General features: G+C 44.3%; 4 non-coding genes across 4 annotated transcripts; all 4 read left to right on the top strand.

Moving 5' to 3' along the window:
* The first annotated feature begins 2 nt into the window (after window positions 1-2).
* TRNAD-GUC (transfer RNA aspartic acid (anticodon GUC)) lies at window positions 3-74 on the top strand. Its single transcript has one exon. It is a non-coding gene; the product is annotated as a tRNA-Asp (tRNA).
* Window positions 75-7,136: 7,062 nt separating this feature from the next.
* TRNAD-GUC (transfer RNA aspartic acid (anticodon GUC)) lies at window positions 7,137-7,208 on the top strand. The gene has a single exon. It is a non-coding gene; the product is annotated as a tRNA-Asp (tRNA).
* Window positions 7,209-14,266: 7,058 nt separating this feature from the next.
* Window positions 14,267-14,338, top strand: TRNAD-GUC (transfer RNA aspartic acid (anticodon GUC)). The gene has a single exon. It is a non-coding gene; the product is annotated as a tRNA-Asp (tRNA).
* Window positions 14,339-21,398: 7,060 nt separating this feature from the next.
* On the top strand, window positions 21,399-21,470 carry TRNAD-GUC (transfer RNA aspartic acid (anticodon GUC)). The gene has a single exon. It is a non-coding gene; the product is annotated as a tRNA-Asp (tRNA).
* The last annotated feature ends 298 nt before the right edge of the window (window positions 21,471-21,768 follow it).

The raw sequence follows: 21,768 nt of genomic DNA on the forward strand, positions 1-21,768 counted from the left end.
GTTCCTCGTTAGTATAGTGGTCAGTATCCCCGCCTGTCACGCGGGAGACCGGGGTTCAATTCCCCGACGGGGAGACTAGGTTTATGACTTAACCATGTTTACACTTTAGAAATACATTTTGTTATTTGTTTCGTTTACAATCTCGACATTTTAGAAGTATTGCGATTTAATGTATATGAAGTGCACTGTATAATATGATCAGTGGCAGCATATAGAATTGTAATAAATACCAACACCGAGGCGCCTCTAGCAGAGCGCTGGAAGGCTTGGAAATCCAACAGAGAAAGCTTTCAACATGAAGGAATCAAGTTTTGGGAACACATTTGTACATTTTGATTTTAAGTTATGGACCACTTTGTCGACAGCGAATGTTTAATATTTACAGAAAAACAAAGTACTATGTGGTGAACAATTGGTACTGGCTGTTTTGCTTGATTATCAATTCCACGTAATCGCGTCATGGTTAATTTCAAATGTATTATAAGCTTCATCACTATTACTTTTTCTAGTTGCGCCTCTGATTTTCAACTAAAACTATATATCATCTATACAAACAATTAGAACCAAACTGTATCTTTTTTAATAACGAACGTACTTTTCTGAAATTGGAGTGAATGCAAGTTGTAGTAACGAAGAAACGTAGGCTTCCGGGTAGTGTATTGGTTATTCATGTTTTTAGGGTCGAGCCTGCGTTGCATGCGCTCGCGCATGCGTATCGCAGCGAGACGCTTTAGTGTTTAGAAAAGGGCTCGGAGCCCTGTCAACGTCACGTCAGTGTTTTTTATTGGTACGTGGGCTTGCCTAATAAAATCCGCTTGCTTTCATTAGTCGAAGGCACGCATAGGTCATGCCTTTTCCGGTGGCTCGCCCTCCTCCAGCGCAGCGACCAAGTACAGAAAACATGCCAGGCTCGCTGTTTTCCATCGGGCTCAAGGACTTCTTTTTCTCTCATTCACGAGCGCGATCTCGCTTGGCAGAAGTCGAGCACTTTACATAATTAACTTCACTTTTTCGGGTTATGTACATAAATGCACTTTTGCCCGATAGGTGAAAAGTCGGGTTAGGAGTTTACAACGCGATCAGCTGTAACATGAGCAAACGCGAGACCCGTTGCATTGCAAATGCTTGTTTTAATAGTTTGTGTCTCCGTCAAGTATTCTCCATCTATTTAATGTAAATCTATTTAATGTGCAGTATCTCTTTCTTCGTGGTCTCCATGAATGCAGTGTGTCTTCCATGTCTGGTGTTTTATTCTGGCTTTTTGTATATCTTGGTCAGTCGGCGAAAGCGTAGGTTTAAGCCTGTGTGGTGATGTCTGGTCCACACTGCTGTAAAGAGAGCAGCGACCCCCGGCGAGGCTTCTTTCAGACTAAGGGGGGAGGTGATGAGAGACCTGGACACCTGTAAAGATACCTGTGAGCTCTCCAAAACAACAGAGCCCCTCCATGGGCTCTTGGCTAGGACGTTAGACTGAAGCTCTAAAGGTCCCAGGTTTCCACAGTGACTTTTTGTTTGATATCCATTACCTTCAGTGCTGAGTAGTCAAACTTTAAACCCTCTCAAACTTGGTAAAATAAAACATTACTTTAACAACATCAATCTATTTCCCTCCACATTCCAGCTTCTTTCTTTCTTCACCCCTCATTTCTTTCTGAGCCCCCTTCAGTCCGTCTTTATTTTCTTTATTGGAACAAGTTTCTCAAAGCCCTACTCAGTGTGAGTCTCAGAACTGAGAGAATACTATCACAGGCTGTAAGTTCACTGCTAAGAGGAAAGTTTTACTCCTTGTATGAAGGTCCGAAAGAGTGGAGTGCAACTTTCCACAAACTACTATTTAAATACAATCTCCCGGACCTTCCGTAACCTGAGTCTAGACAGAAATATTTAGAATTCTTCTCTGAAAAAGTGGCAACCCTCCTGCAGGGCTTGAAAGCAGACAATACTCATCATTAGAATCCACAGCCAGCAACACTAGAAAACTGCCACTCATGACCAAGTTAGCAGCAAGTTGGCCCACGGGGATGCTCTCTATGCTTGAAACATCAGATAACTCACTAGAAAACTACCTGGAAGTTGGCACCCAGACTCATCCTCAACCTCCCGCTCTGAATTCACATCTCACCATACCTCAGAGAGCTCCACTGTCTCCCGAAACAGAAATGAACTAATTTCAAACACCTTACATACACATTCAAGGCACAACACAACGTAGGCCCCACCTACTTGACCAGTTGCTTCTCTTTCCACAACCACCAAGAGACTTCCATCTACTCAGGGCTCCTACTCACACACATCCCATACATACAGAGAACCAGATCAGGAGGATGGGTGTTCTGTTGCATCACTCCTAAAGCATGGAATGGACTCCCATTTCACACAAGAGCATTTTATTCTCTTCTTCAATTCTGCAAGAAGTTGAAGACCTGCGTTTTTAATAAACCAACCTACCTTAGACAGGGCTACACACACACACGCCTGCTCAGCGCCAGGAAACCCTTGCAGGTGATTGCGTGCCTTACAAATACCCATTACGTTACAGATGCACCCCCAGGGCTCCACCAGATGTTTCACAGCAATGGGTGTGACAGAGCATAACATGGCTGTGCCTTTATGCTTTCTTTGGTAGAAGAGAAGGACAGCATTTACCTTCATATAGTGTGTGAAAAACTATACCCATGTAAATGTGATGCATTAAAAGACCACAACATTATGGTGCCTTTGTGAGTGATATTACACTTGTTAGATATAAACTGCTTTTATGAAATGTTAACCAGATGCATTTATACCTTGGTATCTTAACAAATGATATATTTTATAGTCACTCATCATTTACTGTGTTTAAGACAATTGCATTTGTAAAAACATAACTAAAATGTGCTTCCATTCCATTGTTCAAGCTGGAGTTAAGGTCTGCCAATTCCTATGTTTAATTTCAACATGAAACTTGCTTTGTTTGTGCGCTATTTTTCTTTCGTCTGCAGGTGATAGGTAAGGAAGAGAGAGTTGGGTTGCCAAGGACGAAACTTGGTAACAAGGAGCTACAAGAACGGCTCCCTTACTATATTCCTGGGCATGGATGTAATCCAAGGTGGAGCAGATGTGTTCAGAAGAGGATAAAAGTGAATTGCACATAATTCACAATGGTGTCTTGTTAGTAATTGTTTCTTTGGGTGTGATGTCAGCTACTGGAAGGCTCTGGGGTGATTAAAGTGTTGTTCAGTTAGGCAGAGATTCAGAATCTTTTTGCCCCCTTGACTAGAGTGGACTCTAAGCGAAAGATAACTCTCCTTGACTAAGTGGCAGTCGCGACTCACAGGGGTTACCAGAGGTGGGGTGGAGAGCGGGGTGTGGGGAGGCAAGGAGAATATTAACAATATTAAAAAGTTAAAAAACTAAAAACTTACCTGCTCCGTCGCACCGCTGCTCCTCCGTCAGCAGCAGGCTCCCAGCCTGCCCTGCGGCCAATCCTGACGCTGCTCAGAGAAGCGTTAGGATTGGCTGGGAGTGCCCAGCCACGGCGCTCCCAGACAGACTGGGAGCCTGTGCCTGCTCTCTCCAGCCCGGCAGCAGTGTGCCCCAGATGGCCGGCCAAACACACATGTGCACTGAGGGGAGTGCACAGTGCACTCCCCTCACTGCTCGTCACCCCCAATGCCCCACCCCTTTATAATTCTCAGTATAATGTACATGCGACATCAGCTCCCGCGAGTTTCTGTAGTGTAGTGGTTATCACGTTCGCTGACCCCGTGAAAGGTCGCGGGTTTGAAACTGGGCGGAAACACTTTTAACACTTCCATCTACCTTGTTCTGCATTATTATTAATATCTATGACCACCTAACTTGTTCTGCATTATTAATATATATGACGAGCGATACTTCTGTGCTACAATTTTAATTGATATCATCCATATAGTAACATATTTCAAATAAACAAGATAAGCAACGCATAGATGATGTAAACTGTGCAAAAGATATTAGCTCGCTTGTAATTAGTACGGGACTGAAAATTTTAAAATAATACAAAACTAAAGAAATGAATGTTAAATTATTAAAACTACAGCAGGTTCTACCGAGATTCAAACTCAGATCGCTGGACTCAAAGTCCAGAGTGCTAACCATTACACCATGGAACCTTCCATTGACAAGCCTGAGGTGCGTTAGTAGTGAAATGACAGTATCCTGTAGTGTGCACGTCTCCTTGTAAAAGTCCTGATGTTTTTCAGATGTCAGGTTATTAATGGCAAGGAACACAAGCATTGGCAAAGCCAATAGGTATCGCCTATGTGATAGCTACTGGTTTAGCCAGTGATTTAGCCATGCTGCAACATGGCTGAAAGTAAAGGAAAAAAGCTGTATATGACACAGCCAGCATTGATCACTTAATAGTGCTTTTTTTTACATTCATCCATGCTGCACTGAAGCCAGAGCTGCTGTACAATGTGGCTAAAAAAACATTCACAAAACCAATAGATCCCACATAGGCAAGATCTATTAGCTTTACCAAGGCTTGTTTGTCATCTGGAGCCATTGTGGTACTGCCATGAAAGAGCTGCCAACAATAGCCAGGCCCTGTTCATACTGCAATTCGGGTCATCATTCACACTGCTGTCAAGAAACCAGTAATGTTTTATAAAAACACAGCTGAGTGATTTGAGCTAAAAAAAAAGTGTTTGCTCCTTAAGTGCATTTTTCAGTCCGGGGGGGGGGGGGGGGATTACATACATTGCAGTGTTGAACCAACGCTTCTGCATTTCTGGGATGCATATGTTACACTTGTACTGATCCTGTTTTGTGATGACATTTGTGGCATATCAACGTGCTAAATAAAAAGACATTTGCGCTGACTAACCAGGGCAAATACGTTCAAATGACGATGCCCAATTGCTGTAGCATCAGTGCAGGGTATGTAATGTAGCGCCTGGGGTCTAGCTTCTATGCCCCAACCATAATCTCCCTTCTGGTGATGCGTGTCACGAGCTACACTTTATGTGGAAGCGCGAGGGATGCCTGAAGAAGTCAAAGACACGCAGGCAGCCGTGGGACTGACACTGTGCTCGAGAGCGCCTAGCAGCAGAGTTTCTAGGTGCTTCCAGGGGTGAGATGATGGCTGTCAGGCCTTTGCTGGGAGCCAGGGGGGGACGAGGAGTTTTCACAACAGATGCTTGTCTCAAAAAGGTGGGGTGGGCTAGGGCAGAGTCAGTCATGGGCAGCCTCCAAGATGGCTCACTAGTAAAGTGCCCCCTGCTGGTACCTGAGCATGACTTACAGGTCACATTCTTAAATCCGAGCCGAGTGGGCTCAACGCTTTTCCCTCACAAGGTATATAAAGTGGCTGCTATGAATACTGGTTATTTACGGTGCTATGAAGGTGACATATGGAAATAGCAAACACTTTAGAAATCAGGTCACTTTACTTTCCTTTTGTTGCACAAGAGCACAGAACCGGATGAGCAGCTCCTCACGTGCACTGTGGCTGGCCAGGGATGGACACTTTACAGAACCAGTGCTGAGCCTCTTAAGCAGAGCTGGATCTGTTCAAGTCTGTGCAAACCCTGGGCCTGCTCACAGCCTGGCAAGCTGCAGACAATGTTGGGTGCAGCCTTAAATGTGAAATCGTTCCAAGTTGCCACTGTTTGTAGTGAGTTTAACAGACACTGTCTCTGGCTTCCTTCCTGCACGAGGCCAGGTAGGAAGCAGTATCACTCCCCCCATCCTGTGTGTTAGAGAATGGTTTCCATTGCAGTGGGAGGCGGGGCCGTCCATGCCAGGTTTTCAAGGTGACCTCGGACGAGCTTAATATGTAACTGTTGTTCATTTCTGGCAATCATATATATATCTTGTGGATATCCTGCAAATCCGGCATGGATCCGACTCTACTGGACTTATGTTGGGCACCCTTGCACTAGAGCAAGGTTTTTTATGTAAAACTGGTAAGTGTTAATATTGTCATTGTTCACGCCTTCACCAATCACAGGGGGGGGCAACATGCCTGCATCCTCACCGCACACTCCCTATCATTCTTACACTGAGCGCCAAGCTTTCCAAAGTTTAAGAATCTACACAACTTTCAGCATTCCAGCTGAGTTCATTGGCCGACATACTTGTTGTGATGGTTTTGCCATTTTATTTCCTGAGCTGTACTTTTCTCAAGAAAGTTAGTTCCCATTATTTTTAATAAACCATTGAGAATGCTGAGAAATCACTTTGTGCGTCTGCGACAAGACACATTTATTTTTTTGAATTCTAAGTAAAGGTAATCAAGATGGAAAGACAATGGCTGTATGACTGACTTCAACAGAAAGCCCTCCCCCATGCTTGCTGCTGAAATATTCAGATATTAGAAAAGCACTGAAAATGTGCATTGCTAAAGCGGCATGTGTTTTCCAGAGTACGCAAATGAAGAGGAAAAGCACGCCTTGCCGATTAAAATGGCGAGTCACCCTTTGTAGTTATTGTGCGATGAGTTTCCAAAAAGTACTCAGGTGGTAGATGAAATGATGCTGATTGTAGGTTTGTGCTGTTGGAGAATGAGATAGGCATCTGAAAATAAACAGCATGCATCCTGAAGACACAGCTTGATATGTGACCTCGGTCTTTAAATGCCCAGCACACATACACAGGATCACCATGGGCCCCACTGCTGGCAGGTACATAACCTGAAGGCTGCAGTCACATGCTGCTTCCGTCCCTTCGATAGCTCAGTTGGTAGAGCGGAGGACCGTAGTGGTGAAGCTGATATCCTTAGGTCGCTGGTTCAAATCCGGCTCGAAGGATTTTTTTTCGTATTTGCTCTTCATATTTCTTTTCACATTCTGAAATTAAAATACGCCATGTTTTGAAGCAACGACGCTAGAGCTTGACAATTGTTTTTGTCTCCCCCATTTTTCTCAGATGGCACCAAGAAGTGAATTTAGCCAGAGCAGAAATGGACGGAGGTGCAGCCGCTGATCCCAGTGACTGTCAGAGAGAGAAAAGGAGGAGTCTGTGCAGAGGAAGCTGTAAATCAGTGATACACAGAGACCGGCTCCTTCCTGGCACAGGCGGGGTCAACACTGACATTTCTGTGGGTGCAGCGCCCCCAGCAGGGGGACAGGTAGAACAATCAGTAGGAGGTCAGGTACCAGGGAGTCATCAGTTCCTCGTTAGTATAGTGGTCAGTATCCCCGCCTGTCACGCGGGAGACCGGGGTTCAATTCCCCGACGGGGAGACTAGGTTTATGACTTAACCATGTTTACACTTTAGAAATACATTTTGTTATTTGTTTCGTTTACAATCTCGACATTTTAGAAGTATTGCGATTTAATGTATATGAAGTGCACTGTATAATATGATCAGTGGCAGCATATAGAATTGTAATAAATACCAACACCGAGGCGCCTCTAGCAGAGCGCTGGAAGGCTTGGAAATCCAACAGAGAAAGCTTTCAACATGAAGGAATCAAGTTTTGGGAACACATTTGTACATTTTGATTTTAAGTTATGGACCACTTTGTCGACAGCGAATGTTTAATATTTACAGAAAAACAAAGTACTATGTGGTGAACAATTGGTACTGGCTGTTTTGCTTGATTATCAATTCCACGTAATCGCGTCATGGTTAATTTCAAATGTATTATAAGCTTCATCACTATTACTTTTTCTAGTTGCGCCTCTGATTTTCAACTAAAACTATATATCATCTATACAAACAATTAGAACCAAACTGTATCTTTTTTAATAACGAACGTACTTTTCTGAAATTGGAGTGAATGCAAGTTGTAGTAACGAAGAAACGTAGGCTTCCGGGTAGTGTATTGGTTATTCATGTTTTTAGGGTCGAGCCTGCGTTGCATGCGCTCGCGCATGCGTATCGCAGCGAGACGCTTTAGTGTTTAGAAAAGGGCTCGGAGCCCTGTCAACGTCACGTCAGTGTTTTTTATTGGTACGTGGGCTTGCCTAATAAAATCCGCTTGCTTTCATTAGTCGAAGGCACGCATAGGTCATGCCTTTTCCGGTGGCTCGCCCTCCTCCAGCGCAGCGACCAAGTACAGAAAACATGCCAGGCTCGCTGTTTTCCATCGGGCTCAAGGACTTCTTTTTCTCTCATTCACGAGCGCGATCTCGCTTGGCAGAAGTCGAGCACTTTACATAATTAACTTCACTTTTTCGGGTTATGTACATAAATGCACTTTTGCCCGATAGGTGAAAAGTCGGGTTAGGAGTTTACAACGCGATCAGCTGTAACATGAGCAAACGCGAGACCCGTTGCATTGCAAATGCTTGTTTTAATAGTTTGTGTCTCCGTCAAGTATTCTCCATCTATTTAATGTAAATCTATTTAATGTGCAGTATCTCTTTCTTCGTGGTCTCCATGAATGCAGTGTGTCTTCCATGTCTGGTGTTTTATTCTGGCTTTTTGTATATCTTGGTCAGTCGGCGAAAGCGTAGGTTTAAGCCTGTGTGGTGATGTCTGGTCCACACTGCTGTAAAGAGAGCAGCGACCCCCGGCGAGGCTTCTTTCAGACTAAGGGGGGAGGTGATGAGAGACCTGGACACCTGTAAAGATACCTGTGAGCTCTCCAAAACAACAGAGCCCCTCCATGGGCTCTTGGCTAGGACGTTAGACTGAAGCTCTAAAGGTCCCAGGTTTCCACAGTGACTTTTTGTTTGATATCCATTACCTTCAGTGCTGAGTAGTCAAACTTTAAACCCTCTCAAACTTGGTAAAATAAAACATTACTTTAACAACATCAATCTATTTCCCTCCACATTCCAGCTTCTTTCTTTCTTCACCCCTCATTTCTTTCTGAGCCCCCTTCAGTCCGTCTTTATTTTCTTTATTGGAACAAGTTTCTCAAAGCCCTACTCAGTGTGAGTCTCAGAACTGAGAGAATACTATCACAGGCTGTAAGTTCACTGCTAAGAGGAAAGTTTTACTCCTTGTATGAAGGTCCGAAAGAGTGGAGTGCAACTTTCCACAAACTACTATTTAAATACAATCTCCCGGACCTTCCGTAACCTGAGTCTAGACAGAAATATTTAGAATTCTTCTCTGAAAAAGTGGCAACCCTCCTGCAGGGCTTGAAAGCAGACAATACTCATCATTAGAATCCACAGCCAGCAACACTAGAAAACTGCCACTCATGACCAAGTTAGCAGCAAGTTGGCCCACGGGGATGCTCTCTATGCTTGAAACATCAGATAACTCACTAGAAAACTACCTGGAAGTTGGCACCCAGACTCATCCTCAACCTCCCGCTCTGAATTCACATCTCACCATACCTCAGAGAGCTCCACTGTCTCCCGAAACAGAAATGAACTAATTTCAAACACCTTACATACACATTCAAGGCACAACACAACGTAGGCCCCACCTACTTGACCAGTTGCTTCTCTTTCCACAACCACCAAGAGACTTCCATCTACTCAGGGCTCCTACTCACACACATCCCATACATACAGAGAACCAGATCAGGAGGATGGGTGTTCTGTTGCATCACTCCTAAAGCATGGAATGGACTCCCATTTCACACAAGAGCATTTTATTCTCTTCTTCAATTCTGCAAGAAGTTGAAGACCTGCGTTTTTAATAAACCAACCTACCTTAGACAGGGCTACACACACACACGCCTGCTCAGCGCCAGGAAACCCTTGCAGGTGATTGCGTGCCTTACAAATACCCATTACGTTACAGATGCACCCCCAGGGCTCCACCAGATGTTTCACAGCAATGGGTGTGACAGAGCATAACATGGCTGTGCCTTTATGCTTTCTTTGGTAGAAGAGAAGGACAGCATTTACCTTCATATATTGTGTGAAAAACTATACCCATGTAAATGTGATGCATTAAAAGACCACAACATTATGGTGCCTTTGTGAGTGATATTACACTTGTTAGATATAAACTGCTTTTATGAAATGTTAACCAGATGCATTTATACCTTGGTATCTTAACAAATGATATATTTTATAGTCACTCATCATTTACTGTGTTTAAGACAATTGCATTTGTAAAAACATAACTAAAATGTGCTTCCATTCCATTGTTCAAGCTGGAGTTAAGGTCTGCCAATTCCTATGTTTAATTTCAACATGAAACTTGCTTTGTTTGTGCGCTATTTTTCTTTCGTCTGCAGGTGATAGGTAAGGAAGAGAGAGTTGGGTTGCCAAGGACGAAACTTGGTAACAAGGAGCTACAAGAACGGCTCCCTTACTATATTCCTGGGCATGGATGTAATCCAAGGTGGAGCAGATGTGTTCAGAAGAGGATAAAAGTGAATTGGACATAATTCACAATGGCGTCTTGTTAGTAATTGTTTCTTTGGGTGTGATGTCAGCTACTGGAAGGCTCTGGGGTGATTAAAGTGTTGTTCAGTTAGGCAGAGATTCAGAATCTTTTTGCCCCCTTGACTAGAGTGGACTCTAAGGGAAAGATAACTCTCCTTGACTAAGTGGCAGTCGCGACTCACAGGGGTTACCAGAGGTGGGGTGGAGAGCGGGGTGTGGGGAGGCAAGGAGAATATTAACAATATTAAAAAGTTAAAAAACTAAAAACTTACCTGCTCCGTCGCACCGCTGCTCCTCCGTCAGCAGCAGGCTCCCAGCCTGCCCTGCGGCCAATCCTGACGCTGCTCAGAGAAGCGTTAGGATTGGCTGGGAGTGCCCAGCCACGGCGCTCCCAGACAGACTGGGAGCCTGTGCCTGCTCTCTCCAGCCCGGCAGCAGTGTGCCCCAGATGGCCGGCCAAACACACATGTGCACTGAGGGGAGTGCACAGTGCACTCCCCTCACTGCTCGTCACCCCCAATGCCCCACCCCTTTATAATTCTCAGTATAATGTACATGCGACATCAGCTCCCGCGAGTTTCTGTAGTGTAGTGGTTATCACGTTCGCTGACCCCGTGAAAGGTCGCGGGTTTGAAACTGGGCGGAAACACTTTTAACACTTCCATCTACCTTGTTCTGCATTATTATTAATATCTATGACCACCTAACTTGTTCTGCATTATTAATATATATGACGAGCGATACTTCTGTGCTACAATTTTAATTGATATCATCCATATAGTAACATATTTCAAATAAACAAGATAAGCAACGCATAGATGATGTAAACTGTGCAAAAGATATTAGCTCGCTTGTAATTAGTACGGGACTGAAAATTTTAAAATAATACAAAACTAAAGAAATGAATGTTAAATTATTAAAACTACAGCAGGTTCTACCGAGATTCAAACTCAGATCGCTGGACTCAAAGTCCAGAGTGCTAACCATTACACCATGGAACCTTCCATTGACAAGCATGAGGTGCGTTAGTAGTGAAATGACAGTATCCTGTAGTGTGCACGTCTCCTTGTAAAAGTCCTGATGTTTTTCAGATGTCAGGTTATTAATGGCAAGGAACACAAGCATTGGCAAAGCCAATAGGTATCGCCTATGTGATAGCTACTGGTTTAGCCAGTGATTTAGCCATGCTGCAACATGGCTGAAAGTAAAGGAAAAAAGCTGTATATGACACAGCCAGCATTGATCACTTCATAGTGCTTTTTTTTACATTCATCCATGCTGCACTGAAGCCAGAGCTGCTGTACAATGTGGCTAAAAAAACATTCACAAAACCAATAGATCCCACATAGGCAAGATCTATTAGCTTTACCAAGGCTTGTTTGTCATCTGGAGCCATTGTGGTACTGCCATGAAAGAGCTGCCAACAATAGCCAGGCCCTGTTCATACTGCAATTCGGGTCATCATTCACACTGCTGTCAAGAAACCAGTAATGTTTTATAAAAACACAGCTGAGTGATTTGAGCTAAAAAAAAAGTGTTTGCTCCTTAAGTGCATTTTTCAGTCCGGGGGGGGGGGGGATTACATACATTGCAGTGTTGAACCAACGCTTCTGCATTTCTGGGATGCATATGTTACACTTGTACTGATCCTGTTTTGTGATGACATTTGTGGCATATCAACGTGCTAAATAAAAAGACATTTGCGCTGACTAACCAGGGCAAATACGTTCAAATGACGATGCCCAATTGCTGTAGCATCAGTGCAGGGTATGTAATGTAGCGCCTGGGGTCTAGCTTCTATGCCCCAACCATAATCTCCCTTCTGGTGATGCGTGTCACGAGCTACACTTTATGTGGAAGCGCGAGGGATGCCTGAAGAAGTCAAAGACACGCAGGCAGCCGTGGGACTGACACTGTGCTCGAGAGCGCCTAGCAGCAGAGTTTCTAGGTGCTTCCAGGGGTGAGATGATGGCTGTCAGGCCTTTGCTGGGAGCCAGGGGGGGACGAGGAGTTTTCACAACAGATGCTTGTCTCAAAAAGGTGGGGTGGGCTAGGGCAGAGTCAGTCATGGGCAGCCTCCAAGATGGCTCACTAGTAAAGTGCCCCCTGCTGGTACCTGAGCATGACTTACAGGTCACATTCTTAAATCCGAGCCGAGTGGGCTCAACGCTTTTCCCTCACAAGGTATATAAAGTGGCTGCTATGAATACTGGTTATTTACGGTGCTATGAAGGTGACATATGGAAATAGCAAACACTTTAGAAATCAGGTCACTTTACTTTCCTTTTGTTGCACAAGAGCACAGAACCGGATGAGCAGCTCCTCACGTGCACTGTGGCTGGCCAGGGATGGACACTTTACAGAACCAGTGCTGAGCCTCTTAAGCAGAGCTGGATCTGTTCAAGTCTGTGCAAACCCTGGGCCTGCTCACAGCCTGGCAAGCTGCAGACAATGTTGGGTGCAGCCTTAAATGTGAAATCGTTCCAAGTTGCCACTGTTTGTAGTGAGTTTAACAGACACTGTCTCTGGCTTCCTTCCTGCACGAGGCCAGGTAGGAAGCAGTATCACTCCCCCCATCCTGTGTGTTAGAGAATGGTTTCCATTGCAGTGGGAGGCGGGGCCGTCCATGCCAGGTTTTCAAGGTGACCTCGGACGAGCTTAATATGTAACTGTTGTTCATTTCTGGCAATCATATATATATCTTGTGGATATCCTGCAAATCCGGCATGGATCCGACTCTACTGGACTTATGTTGGGCACCCTTGCACTAGAGCAAGGTTTTTTATGTAAAACTGGTAAGTGTTAATATTGTCATTGTTCACGCCTTCACCAATCACAGGGGGGGCAACATGCCTGCATCCTCACCGCACACTCCCTATCATTCTTACACTGAGCGCCAAGCTTTCCAAAGTTTAAGAATCTACACAACTTTCAGCATTCCAGCTGAGTTCATTGGCCGACATACTTGTTGTGATGGTTTTGCCATTTTATTTCCTGAGCTGTACTTTTCTCAAGAAAGTTAGTTCCCATTATTTTTAATAAACCATTGAGAATGCTGAGAAATCACTTTGTGCGTCTGCGACAAGACACATTTATTTTTTTGAATTCTAAGTAAAGGTAATCAAGATGGAAAGACAATGGCTGTATGACTGACTTCAACAGAAAGCCCTCCCCCATGCTTGCTGCTGAAATATTCAGATATTAGAAAAGCACTGAAAATGTGCATTGCTAAAGCGGCATGTGTTTTCCAGAGTACGCAAATGAAGAGGAAAAGCACGCCTTGCCAATTAAAATGGCGAGTCACCCTTTGTAGTTATTGTGCGATGAGTTTCCAAAAAGTACTCAGGTGGTAGATGAAATGATGCTGATTGTAGGTTTGTGCTGTTGGAGAATGAGATAGGCATCTGAAAATAAACAGCATGCATCCTGAAGACACAGCTTGATATGTGACCTCGGTCTTTAAATGCCCAGCACACATACACAGGATCACCATGGGCCCCACTGCTGGCAGGTACATAACCTGAAGGCTGCAGTCACATGCTGCTTCCGTCCCTTCGATAGCTCAGTTGGTAGAGCGGAGGACCGTAGTGGTGAAGCTGATATCCTTAGGTCGCTGGTTCAAATCCGGCTCGAAGGATTTTTTTTCGTATTTGCTCTTCATATTTCTTTTCACATTCTGAAATTAAAATACGCCATGTTTTGAAGCAACGACGCTAGAGCTTGACAATTGTTTTTGTCTCCCCCATTTTTCTCAGATGGCACCAAGAAGTGAATTTAGCCAGAGCAGAAATGGACGGAGGTGCAGCCGCTGATCCCAGTGACTGTCAGAGAGAGAAAAGGAGGAGTCTGTGCAGAGGAAGCTGTAAATCAGTGATACACAGAGACCGGCTCCTTCCTGGCACAGGCGGGGTCAACACTGACATTTATGTGGGTGCAGCGCCCCCAGCAGGGGGACAGGTAGAACAATCAGTAGGAGGTCAGGTACCAGGGAGTCATCAGTTCCTCGTTAGTATAGTGGTCAGTATCCCCGCCTGTCACGCGGGAGACCGGGGTTCAATTCCCCGACGGGGAGACTAGGTTTATGACTTAACCATGTTTACACTTTAGAAATACATTTTGTTATTTGTTTCGTTTACAATCTCGACATTTTAGAAGTATTGCGATTTAATGTATATGAAGTGCACTGTATAATATGATCAGTGGCAGCATATAGAATTGTAATAAATACCAACACCGAGGCGCCTCTAGCAGAGCGCTGGAAGGCTTGGAAATCCAACAGAGAAAGCTTTCAACATGAAGGAATCAAGTTTTGGGAACACATTTGTACATTTTGATTTTAAGTTATGGACCACTTTGTCGACAGCGAATGTTTAATATTTACAGAAAAACAAAGTACTATGTGGTGAACAATTGGTACTGGCTGTTTTGCTTGATTATCAATTCCACGTAATCGCGTCATGGTTAATTTCAAATGTATTATAAGCTTCATCACTATTACTTTTTCTAGTTGCGCCTCTGATTTTCAACTAAAACTATATATCATCTATACAAACAATTAGAACCAAACTGTATCTTTTTTAATAACGAACGTACTTTTCTGAAATTGGAGTGAATGCAAGTTGTAGTAACGAAGAAACGTAGGCTTCCGGGTAGTGTATTGGTTATTCATGTTTTTAGGGTCGAGCCTGCGTTGCATGCGCTCGCGCATGCGTATCGCAGCGAGACGCTTTAGTGTTTAGAAAAGGGCTCGGAGCCCTGTCAACGTCACGTCAGTGTTTTTTATTGGTACGTGGGCTTGCCTAATAAAATCCGCTTGCTTTCATTAGTCGAAGGCACGCATAGGTCATGCCTTTTCCGGTGGCTCGCCCTCCTCCAGCGCAGCGACCAAGTACAGAAAACATGCGAGGCTCGCTGTTTTCCATCGGGCTCAAGGACTTCTTTTTCTCTCATTCACGAGCGCGATCTCGCTTGGCAGAAGTCGAGCACTTTACATAATTAACTTCACTTTTTCGGGTTATGTACATAAATGCACTTTTGCCCGATAGGTGAAAAGTCGGGTTAGGAGTTTACAACGCGATCAGCTGTAACATGAGCAAACGCGAGACCCGTTGCATTGCAAATGCTTGTTTTAATAGTTTGTGTCTCCGTCAAGTATTCTCCATCTATTTAATGTAAATCTATTTAATGTGCAGTATCTCTTTCTTCGTGGTCTCCATGAATGCAGTGTGTCTTCCATGTCTGGTGTTTTATTCTGGCTTTTTGTATATCTTGGTCAGTCGGCGAAAGCGTAGGTTTAAGCCTGTGTGGTGATGTCTGGTCCACACTGCTGTAAAGAGAGCAGCGACCCCCGGCGAGGCTTCTTTCAGACTAAGGGGGGAGGTGATGAGAGACCTGGACACCTGTAAAGATACCTGTGAGCTCTCCAAAACAACAGAGCCCCTCCATGGGCTCTTGGCTAGGACGTTAGACTGAAGCTCTAAAGGTCCCAGGTTTCCACAGTGACTTTTTGTTTGATATCCATTACCTTCAGTGCTGAGTAGTCAAACTTTAAACCCTCTCAAACTTGGTAAAATAAAACATTACTTTAACAACATCAATCTATTTCCCTCCACATTCCAGCTTCTTTCTTTCTTCACCCCTCATTTCTTTCTGAGCCCCCTTCAGTCCGTCTTTATTTTCTTTATTGGAACAAGTTTCTCAAAGCCCTACTCAGTGTGAGTCTCAGAACTGAGAGAATACTATCACAGGCTGTAAGTTCACTGCTAAGAGGAAAGTTTTACTCCTTGTATGAAGGTCCGAAAGAGTGGAGTGCAACTTTCCACAAACTACTATTTAAATACAATCTCCCGGACCTTCCGTAACCTGAGTCTAGACAGAAATATTTAGAATTCTTCTCTGAAAAAGTGGCAACCCTCCTGCAGGGCTTGAAAGCAGACAATACTCATCATTAGAATCCACAGCCAGCAACACTAGAAAACTGCCACTCATGACCAAGTTAGCAGCAAGTTGGCCCACGGGGATGCTCTCTATGCTTGAAACATCAGATAACTCACTAGAAAACTACCTGGAAGTTGGCACCCAGACTCATCCTCAACCTCCCGCTCTGAATTCACATCTCACCATACCTCAGAGAGCTCCACTGTCTCCCGAAACAGAAATGAACTAATTTCAAACACCTTACATACACATTCAAGGCACAACACAACGTAGGCCCCACCTACTTGACCAGTTGCTTCTCTTTCCACAACCACCAAGAGACTTCCATCTACTCAGGGCTCCTACTCACACACATCCCATACATACAGAGAACCAGATCAGGAGGATGGGTGTTCTGTTGCATCACTCCTAAAGCATGGAATGGACTCCCATTTCACACAAGAGCATTTTATTCTCTTCTTCAATTCTGCAAGAAGTTGAAGACCTGCGTTTTTAATAAACCAACCTACCTTAGACAGGGCTACACACACACACGCCTGCTCAGCGCCAGGAAACCCTTGCAGGTGATTGCGTGCCTTACAAATACCCATTACGTTACAGATGCACCCCCAGGGCTCCACCAGATGTTTCACAGCAATGGGTGTGACAGAGCATAACATGGCTGTGCCTTTATGCTTTCTTTGGTAGAAGAGAAGGACAGCATTTACCTTCATATATTGTGTGAAAAACTATACCCATGTAAATGTGATGCATTAAAAGACCACAACATTATGGTGCCTTTGTGAGTGATATTACACTTGTTAGATATAAACTGCTTTTATGAAATGTTAACCAGATGCATTTATACCTTGGTATCTTAACAAATGATATATTTTATAGTCACTCATCATTTACTGTGTTTAAGACAATTGCATTTGTAAAAACATAACTAAAATGTGCTTCCATTCCATTGTTCAAGCTGGAGTTAAGGTCTGCCAATTCCTATGTTTAATTTCAACATGAAACTTGCTTTGTTTGTGCGCTATTTTTCTTTCGTCTGCAGGTGATAGGTAAGGAAGAGAGAGTTGGGTTGCCAAGGACGAAACTTGGTAACAAGGAGCTACAAGAACGGCTCCCTTACTATATTCCTGGGCATGGATGTAATCCAAGGTGGAGCAGATGTGTTCAGAAGAGGATAAAAGTGAATTGGACATAATTCACAATGGCGTCTTGTTAGTAATTGTTTCTTTGGGTGTGATGTCAGCTACTGGAAGGCTCTGGGGTGATTAAAGTGTTGTTCAGTTAGGCAGAGATTCAGAATCTTTTTGCCCCCTTGACTAGAGTGGACTCTAAGGGAAAGATAACTCTCCTTGACTAAGTGGCAGTCGCGACTCACAGGGGTTACCAGAGGTGGGGTGGAGAGCGGGGTGTGGGGAGGCAAGGAGAATATTAACAATATTAAAAAGTTAAAAAACTAAAAACTTACCTGCTCCGTCGCACCGCTGCTCCTCCGTCAGCAGCAGGCTCCCAGCCTGCCCTGCGGCCAATCCTGACGCTGCTCAGAGAAGCGTTAGGATTGGCTGGGAGTGCCCAGCCACGGCGCTCCCAGACAGACTGGGAGCCTGTGCCTGCTCTCTCCAGCCCGGCAGCAGTGTGCCCCAGATGGCCGGCCAAACACACATGTGCACTGAGGGGAGTGCACAGTGCACTCCCCTCACTGCTCGTCACCCCCAATGCGCCACCCCTTTATAATTCTCAGTATAATGTACATGCGACATCAGCTCCCGCGAGTTTCTGTAGTGTAGTGGTTATCACGTTCGCTGCCCCCGTGAAAGGTCGCGGGTTTGAAACAGGGCGGAAACACTTTTAACACTTCCATCTACCTTGCTCTGCATTATTATTAATATCTATGACCACCTAACTTGTTCTGCATTATTAATATATATGACGAGCGATACTTCTGTGCTACAATTTTAATTGATATCATCCATATAGTAACATATTTCAAATAAACAAGATAAGCAACGCATAGATGATGTAAACTGTGCAAAAGATATTAGCTCGCTTGTAATTAGTACGGGACTGAAAATTTTAAAATAATACAAAACTAAAGAAATGAATGTTAAATTATTAAAACTACAGCAGGTTCTACCGAGATTCAAACTCAGATCGCTGGACTCAAAGTCCAGAGTGCTAACCATTACACCATGGAACCTTCCATTGACAAGCATGAGGTGTGTTAGTAGTGAAATGACAGTATCCTGTAGTGTGCACGTCTCCTTGTAAAAGTCCTGATGTTTTTCAGATGTCAGGTTATTAATGGCAAGGAACACAAGCATTGGCAAAGCCAATAGGTATCGCCTATGTGATAGCTACTGGTTTTGCCAGTGATTTAGCCATGCTGCAACATGGCTGAAAGTAAAGGAAAAAAGCTGTATATGACACAGCCAGCATTGATCACTTCATAGTGCTTTTTTTTACATTCATCCATGCTGCACTGAAGCCAGAGCTGCTGTACAATGTGGCTAAAAAAACATTCACAAAACCAATAGATCCCACATAGGCAAGATCTATTAGCTTTACCAAGGCTTGTTTGTCATCTGGAGCCATTGTGGTACTGCCATGAAAGAGCTGCCAACAATAGCCAGGCCCTGTTCATACTGCAATTCGGGTCATCATTTACACTGCTGTCAAGAAACCAGTAATGTTTTATAAAAACACAGCTGAGTGATTTGAGCTAAAAAAAAAGTGTTTGCTCCTTAAGTGCATTTTTTAGTCCGGGGGGGGGGGGGGATTACATACATTGCAGTGTTGAACCAACGCTTCTGCATTTCTGGGATGCATATGTTACACTTGTACTGATCCTGTTTTGTGATGACATTTGTGGCATATCAACGTGCTAAATAAAAAGACATTTGCGCTGACTAACCAGGGCAAATACGTTCAAATGACGATGCCCAATTGCTGTAGCATCAGTGCAGGGTATGTAATGTAGCGCCTGGGGTCTAGCTTCTATGCCCCAACCATAATCTCCCTTCTGGTGATGCGTGTCACGAGCTACACTTTATGTGGAAGCGCGAGGGATGCCTGAAGAAGTCAAAGACACGCAGGCAGCCGTGGGACTGACACTGTGCTCGAGAGCGCCTAGCAGCAGAGTTTCTAGGTGCTTCCAGGGGTGAGATGATGGCTGTCAGGCCTTTGCTGGGAGCCAGGGGGGGACGAGGAGTTTTCACAACAGATGCTTGTCTCAAAAAGGTGGGGTGGGCTAGGGCAGAGTCAGTCATGGGCAGCCTCCAAGATGGCTCACTAGTAAAGTGCCCCCTGCTGGTACCTGAGCATGACTTACAGGTCACATTCTTAAATCCGAGCCGAGTGGGCTCAACGCTTTTCCCTCACAAGGTATATAAAGTGGCTGCTATGAATACTGGTTATTTACGGTGCTATGAAGGTGACATATGGAAATAGCAAACACTTTAGAAATCAGGTCACTTTACTTTCCTTTTGTTGCACAAGAGCACAGAACCGGATGAGCAGCTCCTCACGTGCACTGTGGCTGGCCAGGGATGGACACTTTACAGAACCAGTGCTGAGCCTCTTAAGCAGAGCTGGATCTGTTCAAGTCTGTGCAAACCCTGGGCCTGCTCACAGCCTGGCAAGCTGCAGACAAAGTTGGGTGCAGCCTTAAATGTGAAATCGTTCCAAGTTGCCACTGTTTGTAGTGAGTTTAACAGACACTGTCTCTGGCTTCCTTCCTGCACGAGGCCAGGTAGGAAGCAGTATCACTCCCCCCATCCTGTGTGTTAGAGAATGGTTTCCATTGCAGTGGGAGGCGGGGCCGTCCATGCCAGGTTTTCAAGGTGACCTCGGACGAGCTTAATATGTAACTGTTGTTCATTTCTGGCAATCATATATATATCTTGTGGATATCCTGCAAATCCGGCATGGATCCGACTCTACTGGACTTATGTTGGGCACCCTTGCACTAGAGCAAGGTTTTTTATGTAAAACTGGTAAGTGTTAATATTGTCATTGTTCACGCCTTCACCAATCACAGGGGGGGCAACATGCCTGCATCCTCACCGCACACTCCCTATCATTCTTACACTGAGCACCAAGCTTTCCAAAGTTTAAGAATCTACACAACTTTCAGCATTCCAGCTGAGTTCATTGGCCGACATACTTGTTGTGATGGTTTTGCCATTTTATTTCCTGAGCTGTACTTTTCTCAAGAAAGTTAGTTCCCATTATTTTTAATAAACCATTGAGAATGCTGAGAAATCACTTTGTGCGTCTGCGACAAGACACATTTATTTTTTTGAATTCTAAGTAAAGGTAATCAAGATGGAAAGACAATGGCTGTATGACTGACTTCAACAGAAAGCCCTCCCCCATGCTTGCTGCTGAAATATTCAGATATTAGAAAAGCACTGAAAATGTGCATTGCTAAAGCGGCATGTGTTTTCCAGAGTACGCAAATGAAGAGGAAAAGCACGCCTTGCCAATTAAAATGGCGAGTCACCCTTTGTAGTTATTGTGCGATGAGTTTCCAAAAAGTACTCAGGTGGTAGATGAAATGATGCTGATTGTAGGTTTGTGCTTTTGGAGAATGAGATAGGCATCTGAAAATAAACAGCATGCATCCTGAAGACACAGCTTGATATGTGACCTCGGTCTTTAAATGCCCAGCACACATACACATGATCACCATGGGCCCCACTGCTGGCAGGTACATAACCTGAAGGCTGCAGTCACATGATGCTTCCGTCCCTTCGATAGCTCAGTTGGTAGAGCGGAGGACTGTAGTGGTGAAGCTGATATCCTTAGGTCGCTGGTTCAAATCCGGCTCGAAGCATTTTTTTTTCGTATTTGCTCTTCATATTTCTTTTCACATTCTGAAATTAAAATACGCCATGTTTTGAAGCAACGACGCTAGAGCTTGACAATTGTTTTTGTCTCCCCCATTTTTCTCAGATGGCACCAAGAAGTGAATTTAGCCAGAGCAGAAATGGACGGAGGTGCAGCCGCTGATCCCAGTGACTGTCAGAGAGAGAAAAGGAGGAGTCTGTGCAGAGGAAGCTGTAAATCAGTGATACAAAGAGAGCGGCTCTTTCCTTGCACAGATGGGGTCAACACTGACATGTATGTGGGTGCAGCGCCCACGGCAGGGGGACAGGTAGAACAATCAGTAGGAGGTCAGGTACCAGGGAGTCATCAGTTCCTCGTTAGTATAGTGGTCAGTATCCCCGCCTGTCACGCGGGAGACCGGGGTTCAATTCCCCGACGGGGAGACTATGTTTATGACTTAACCATGTTTACACTTTAGAAATACATTTTGTTATTTGTTTCGTTTACAATCTCGACATTTTAGAAGTATTGCGATTTAATGTATATGAAGTGCACTGTATAATATGATCAGTGGCAGCATATAGAATTGTAATAAATACCAACACCGAGGCGCCTCTAGCAGAGCGCTGGAAGGCTTGGAAATCCAACAGAGAAAGCTTTCAACATGAAGGAATCAAGTTTTGGGAACACATTTGTACATTTTGATTTTAAGTTATGGACCACTTTGTCGACAGCGAATGT

The sequence above is a fragment of the Pleurodeles waltl genome, unplaced genomic scaffold (assembly GCF_031143425.1).
Source record: "Pleurodeles waltl isolate 20211129_DDA unplaced genomic scaffold, aPleWal1.hap1.20221129 scaffold_67, whole genome shotgun sequence".
Lineage (NCBI taxonomy): Eukaryota > Metazoa > Chordata > Amphibia > Caudata > Salamandridae > Pleurodeles > Pleurodeles waltl.